Source organism: Parambassis ranga, chromosome 12 (assembly GCF_900634625.1).
Source record: "Parambassis ranga chromosome 12, fParRan2.1, whole genome shotgun sequence".
In the NCBI taxonomy this organism is placed as follows: domain Eukaryota; kingdom Metazoa; phylum Chordata; class Actinopteri; family Ambassidae; genus Parambassis; species Parambassis ranga.
The window spans coordinates 13,845,393-13,851,984 of NC_041032.1; positions in this window are offsets into that span (position 1 = coordinate 13,845,393).

Sequence of the window (6,592 nt, forward strand, 5' to 3'; positions counted from 1 at the left end):
TGCATATATATATATATATATATATATATATATATATATATATATATATATAAAATACACTGAGAATGATAGTATGTGAAGTCAGAAAGGCAAAATATACTCATCCTTAGAAGGAACAGCACTGCAGTCAGCTGCTGAGCTCGGCAGCAACGACACACACTCTCTCACAGGAAGTTAATGTTACCATGATAACGATATAAATGAAAATAAGCCACATTAAAACCACATTCATCATGGGGACAGGGTGGAGATTATAGTCGCTGTGAATAATCTCCATCCCCACTGTGTATTTGAATTGATTAACAATGTATTGATCACCAGAATGCAATGCAAAGCCTCAACAGCTAATCTGACACAACCAGCGTAATGTCACCAACATCCTGACTGACAGACCCGGCACACCACTGCAGACTGACTTTTTATTGTGGTGCATGGTGTCTCTCTTAAAGCTGCAGCTGTACACCCTGGAGCCACGTAGCTGTTCATAGCTGCTGCAACATCACTTGATGTTGATAAAACATCTGGAGCAATGAAAGAGAAGAAAGCAGGGGAGGGGCAACAGAAGCAGTTTTATACCTGAGGTGCAGGAAAAGGAAAACACAATTACTGAGGGGAGGAGAGCCCGAGAACAGCTGAGTGATGTGCATGACTGAGGAGGACCCCCCCCTGCATTAACTGAGGTTGAGGTCGACACACACACACACACACACACAACTGATTACTGCAATGGAAAAATAAATCGACCGCCCCTCTTTGGCAGCAAGGACTGAGAGCCTGATATTATAAATTGTCAATTCCACTTTAGAGGCACAATCTTGGTAAACGCTGCTCGGGCTGTTATGTGATTTGACGTCAGGCTTGTAATATGCAAGCTCAGAATAGTTATAGTGACATTAGATCTGGTATCTCCTGTATAAATATGAATCAGTCAGTGTGTGGTTTTATAACATACACATTGTAAAAGTACACACATTTCTTGATTTGGTTGGAGGTGATGCCTTCTGACAACTAAAGAAGGGTGAAGTCTGGTTTCACTGCTGTTACTGTTACTGAGATACAACAGGTGGAATCATCAGCTCTTCTCCATGCAGATGAAAAATCCACTGCTCTACACAACCATTTAACTCCATTTACTGTATTTTCCGAACTATAAGTCTCACTTTTTTCATCCTTTGGCTGGGTATGCGACTTATACTCAGGTGCGACTTATATATTAAAATATACATCAGTTAGCCTTGTGTCCTGACGTCCTGTTACAAATATAATGGCAGCTGATCTGTCCCTCTCCTGACGGTTCTCTTCCACCTCCAGCTTGTCCACACTTTGCATTCCGAGCATAGGTGTTCATGTTCATGGAACGTGTGCTTGCAGCTGAGCCTCAGACCTCACCTGGCAACAAGGAATTCTATTTTCTGATTAGTCGATAGGTCGCTAATTCCAGATGTCAGCTATATGAGCGCACAGTAGTCGCCTTTTACTCATTTACAGGATGTTTTTTTAGGAATTTCTGTGCGGTGAAGCGAATCATTTCTCCACGTGAGAACTTGTTGTCAATGCCCTGCAGCCGTACTACTTAAAGGTAGGGTAGGAGATTTCATTCTGATGCACTTTTGTTAAATTAGTGTAACTTCTCTTTACAATCCGATAGCAACCGATTGCTGCCGAGTTCGGCAGTTTTGCATTAAAACAAAGAATATGAATCATCTGTGGAAGCTATAAAACGCTAAAAACATCAGCCAATCCTCCGGGTGGACCCTGCGCAGAGTATTGGCTGGTTGTCACTCTCTTCCTGCTCTGCGCGCACAAGAGAGGTACGTGCATGATGGCCGAAGTCACAGATCTTCAGGTAATGCGCGTCCATGTGATTGGGAGGCGTGGCTTCGGGGTGAGCTCCGAGAAAAAGCGCGTGTTTACTTTCGAAATCTGGCTGACTCTCACTGAGTTTTGAAAATGACTGAGGGCTCCTACCCTACCTTTAGGTCAAGAGGAATTCAAGAGGCAACATTACACTAAAAACGTAGTGATTTACACTGGCCTGCTGGAGCGACTTATACTCCGGTGCGACCTATAGTCCGAAAAATACAGTATATTGCAACTATACAGTTCCACTTTGCTGTAGTTTGGACCTTTTGGGAAGCCGTCATTCATGCCTGTCAACATCTGGTCTTACACGGCTTCAAGTTAATTGGAGTCAGGGAGAGTTCAAAAGGTTTGCTACAAAACCCTGTAGCAGCTGACCCTCAGTGGACCTCAGCCTGCTCCGGTAGAAGAACACAGAAAATAATAAAATTCTCCTGCATCACACAAGTGTCAGCCTCCATCACCGCTTCAGATCCAGACTCTTAAACTTAGCCCGGCTTTAGCAGCTGGTTGCTAAAGTTATTTTAATCTCCCCATTCATGAAACAATTGTCATGCTTCCTGACAATAAAACATTCCAGCTTTTTCTTTTTTCTTTTTCTCGCAAAATTAGGCTGCAGACTCAAAGTGGCTGCATTCGCTGTCTGAATCACTTTGCTTTCATCCACCTCATTCAGAGTATCCACTCAGAGCGCATTGAATGCCCCCAAGTATTGATTGAATTAGACAAAGAGGCCTCATGAGGAGTTAAAAAAAAGACAGAATGCAATCATATTCCCATTAGCGCCGCGCTGGATGGGAGAAGCGTGTGCTGGCCTTTTCTTCTAGCCTTCCTTGTTCAACATTAATTACTCTTCATTTCACACATTTTGTTCTTTCACTTTCCTTCCTCCGTTTTCTGCCTGAGCTCATCAGGTTGGTGTCTCCCAACCGCTCCGCATTAAACACAGACTCAATCAATGGTCAGAATTATTTAATGTTTGCCCTCTTGAAACACCTCCGTTTTAATTAAGACACAGAGGCAGATTTAAAATTCTAAAGGTTACGAATAATTTGATGTGCACATAAATCAGGCATCGCAGAGTGAGGACTGGACTCAGAGGAGCACGGTGAGGATGGTGTTACATAAAGAGAGAGGGAGAGCGTCCCTGAATTCTGCCACCTGAAGCTCCTCCCGCCTCAGAGCAAATGTCTTGCTGTGTTTTCATCACTGTCACATGTGCTGTAGATTTCACTTCCATCTGCACATTTGAGCAGAACTCCTCACCGTAACCTTGATCCGAGCGCTGACCTGCCTGAGATTATTCAGCTGAGAGGTTTGAGGCATCAGAAAAAAACAAATCGACACGACCCCTGAAATGTGCTGCGGCCATTAAAGAGAACAACCTGTTTTCATTATAAACCAAAATGTCTGCTGCTGCTCCTCTGCTACTTTCAGACTCTAGGAAACAGCCACAGTTGCCACCATACTCGCCCTGGTGAACCATAAAACCATCCGACACTGCTAACCTTGTCACTGCCAGTGTGCAGTTTCATTTTATTAGTCATGCATCCAAACACAAGTCAAGCAGAGAAGGTCCATGAGTGTAGGAAGCTTTATACAAGTCTTCAGAGAGCTCAGATCATATTACAGCCCTGTGATTCAGACATTTTATTCACTTAAGCCCCCGACACCTTTCTGTTCCTCAGACAACCTTTTCAGGGTTTTTTCTGGTTTCTGATGTAAAGCTTTTATAGTCTCTAGAGACCTGAGGTATGAGTGAGTGTTATATTTTAGTTGCGATTTTATATATATATATATATATATATATATATATATATATATATATATATATATATATATATATATATATATATATATATATATATATATATATATATATATATATATATATATATAAAAACAAGTCTCAAATAAAACCCTCTGAAGATTGCTCTGGACTTCTCCCATGTGCTACGTGAAGAGGCTTCATGGTTTCATACTATAGCTCCCCTCCAGTTCGAATCACGACCAAAATCGTTCTTTACACACCCGTCGTCATGCCAACACGTCGTGGGAACTAAAATATGTACAAATAATAAATTTTCACAGAGAACAAAACAATCTTCTCACATAGGAGTAAGTAAATTACAGTGCTTCAAAATAAATGACAAACGTATTATGAATTATCATCTAACTCACGAACCTTATTGGCCTTATAACTAAAGGGGAGGTTAACCAATCTTCTAAAATAGTCTTGACAAAACATAGTGAAGAATTCTTGGCATTTCTTCAACTTCTTCTTCAAAAAAATCAGTTTTAACGCACGGTTTCTTCCACATGGCATCAGTAATAACAAACAGAACAATGAACATTAGCTCCGCTTGGAAATTAAATAGATCCTCTTGGACTCTCTTTTTTAACACGTTACAGTGCAATGAAAACAAACCAAAATAACCTTTAACCTTTAAAAAAAACTTTTAAATACAAATATTAATTAATTAATTATAAAAACCACAGCACATGCTGCTTTGAAGAGATGCATTTTTCCTCTCCAACATTTTGTGGTTTCCGTCGTCCATTTGGACTCAATACAAGGTCAACATCTGCACATGTGTAAAACCAAAATGTAAAACAAATTTGAGGAGGAGAAAAGATGTATTCTCTTGCAAGTGGAGTGCCAGAAACTGCATTTCCTCCAAAAATGAATCAACAACCACATAGATTTCCATGTTTAAATCAACTGTACATCAAAAATAAGCACGTGAACGACCACGCCTATCTATAACTGAACATAAAGAACAGCTGGACAACATCCCGGCTACAACACACAACACACACACACACACACCACCTTTCTCCAAAATCTTCAGAGATCACAGGCAGCAGCTGTAGACATGACTGTAATGACTAATATCATGTTTAAAGCCTGAAAACCTTCATCCTGACAGCCTGAGTCTCCTGATGGACCGATTGCTTTTTAAGGTAATTTAGCAAACACTAACCGGCTCCTCAGCAGCGAGAAGCAGCCGATGTGGACTTAGTGTGTGTGTGTTTTTTATTGGTTTACCTTCATTATCATTGCCACGAGGCTTTCCATCTCGGGAATGAAACATCTGCTGTTTGGGTTTTTTTTTTGTTCAGCTGACAATTATCCACGCAAAGATGTTTTGTACAAACATTTTTCATGCTAATCCTTTCACCCATCATCGCACATTTATCATTCCCGGGAGTCTATTGGTGCAATATTTCAGCACGATGCCAAGACTGTCAGCGATATAATGCACATCAGGGTTTGATTGTTCTATTTTCCTTAACTATTTGGCACTCTTCCACAACTTAAAGCAGCTCTGTGACACAACAACATTATAATCTGCAGCAGACTTTAATGTCTCAGGGCTCCATCATAGTAAACTGAGATCTGCATAAGCAAAGAAGGACAGACCCACAATTACTTCCTAATCTGTAATGTGTCCTGTTTGTGTATTTGCGTGAACAGATGACACGCAGACAGTTTCATTTAATCGTGTGTTTCTGAAGCCATGTTGCCATGTTGATGATGAACACATCACAGCTCCACACGTGAAATTCTGCTCCGCTGAAACACTTCTCTTTCGTCAATTTGTAGGCAGTCAGAGTGACTTTTCTTAATGAACACAGCTTATGCCCAACACAGCAGGACTGCACAGGGCAGACAGACTTTGAAGAGGTTTTTACTTAAGAGCTTGCATCACTGTCTTGCCTACAGCAGGGCTGGTTAGGGACCTGGGTTTCCATATAATAGTGTAGGAATAAAAAAAAAAAAAAAAAAAAAAAAGTGCACTCTGGGAGGATTAGTCTGTGCTGAGCTTGGAGGTAAATGTGAGAAACTCAGAGCATGTTTAAATGTGTGTCAGGTGATCTACACATTGCATGCAGTCTGAAATCCTCCAGATTCAGACATACATGCAGACATTAATGGGCTTGTGTGAAGGCTGCATCTGTAACAATCAGGCCAGTACGCAGACTGATAGCTCAAGGGCATTTGAAAAGGTGCATGTATCAGCATTAGCATTGACCCGATGTGGTCATAGCCTGTATATAAAGATGAAAGACATGACGAGTGAAGCTACAACATCTGGATTTGGATTGCCCCCCTGGTGGCTGTCTGCAGTATAGGTCATATATCAGGCACAACACTGCAGCTTTCACTTTGCTGATATAAATAGCAGTATGTATTTAAACATTGTTGACAAAATGGTGGGGAAGCACCTTATGTTTTGGAGCTCTTTGTGCATACTTGTTGTCCAATACCCGGAAGGTTGGTGGTTCGATCCCAACTCCTCCCTAGTCATTGTTGTGTGTCCTTGGGCAAGGCACTTTACCCGCATTACCTCCAGTGCACTCACTGGTGTGGCGCTTTCCCTTCTGTTACGTATAAGAAAAAGAAGAAGATTAGCTGTGTCCATCTAGACCGGATGATGCACAGATGCACCACCAGCACCACCAGTCAGTACAGACTGAAGGATAGAAGGTATAAAATACTTTATGTGCAATAGGAACACTCTGAGTAACAGCTGGGTACATCTCAGATCACTGAGAGTGTCAGTGCTTTGCATATATTTGGTTAAGCAGGGTAGAGTCTTCCAATACCAAGATGGCGGCCCCTGGAGTTGTACTGTATGTCTTCATTTGAACAAAGCAGCCTCATATAAAACAAGGAAAGATATCAAGTGCCCAGTTTTAGTAAAGTATAGTACCTGGTTATAGAAAG